Below are 1,028 nucleotides of genomic sequence, written 5' to 3' on the forward strand. Positions count from 1 at the left end.
GCTCATGGATTGGAAGAACAAATATTGGGAAGATGTCAATCCTACCTAGAGCAATCTACACATTCAATGCAATCCCCATCAAAATACCATCCACTTTTTTCAAAGAAATGGAACAAATAATCCTAAAATTTGTATGGAACCAGAAAAGACCCCGCATAGCCAGAGGAATGTTGAAAAAGAAAAGCAAAGCTGGCGGCATCACAATTCCAGACTTCCAGCTCTACTACAAAGCTGTCATCATCAAGACAGTATGGTACTGGCACAAAAACAGACACAGCGATCAATGGAACAGAATAGAGAGCCCAGAAATGGACCCTCAACTCTATGGTCAACTAATCTTTGACAAAGCAGGAAAGAATGTCCAATGGAAAAAAGACAGTCTCTTCAACAAATGGTGTTGGGAAAATTGGACAGCCACATGCAGAAGAATGAAACTGGACCATTTCCTTACACCACACACAAAAATAGACTCCAAATGGTTGAAAGACCTCAATGTGAGACAGGAGTCCATCAAAACCCTAAAGGAGAACACAGGCAGCAACCTCTTCGACCTCAGCCGCAGCAACTTCTTCCTAGAAACATCGCCAAAGGCAAGGGAAGCAAGGGCAAAAATGAACTATTGGGACTTCATCAAGATAAAAAGCTTTTGCAAAGCAAAGGAAACAGTCAACAAAACCAGAAGACAACTGACAGAATGGGAGAAGATATTTGCAAATGACATATCAGATAAAGGGCTAGTAGCCAAAATCTATAAAGAACTCATCAAACTCAACACCAAAAGAACAAAGAATCCAATCAAGAAATGGGCAGAAGACATGAACAGACATTTTTCCAAAGAAGACATCCAAACGGCCAACAGACACATGAAAAAGTGTTCAATATCGCTCGGCATCAGGGAAATCCAAATCAAAACCTCAATGAGATACCACCTCACACCAGTCAGAATGGCTAAAATTAACAAGTCAGGAAATGACAGATGTTGGCGGGGATGCGGAGAAAGGGGAACCCTCCTACACTGTTGGTGGGAA

Source organism: Phoca vitulina, unplaced genomic scaffold (assembly GCF_004348235.1).
Source record: "Phoca vitulina isolate PV1807 unplaced genomic scaffold, GSC_HSeal_1.0 scaffold70, whole genome shotgun sequence".
Lineage (NCBI taxonomy): Eukaryota > Metazoa > Chordata > Mammalia > Carnivora > Phocidae > Phoca > Phoca vitulina.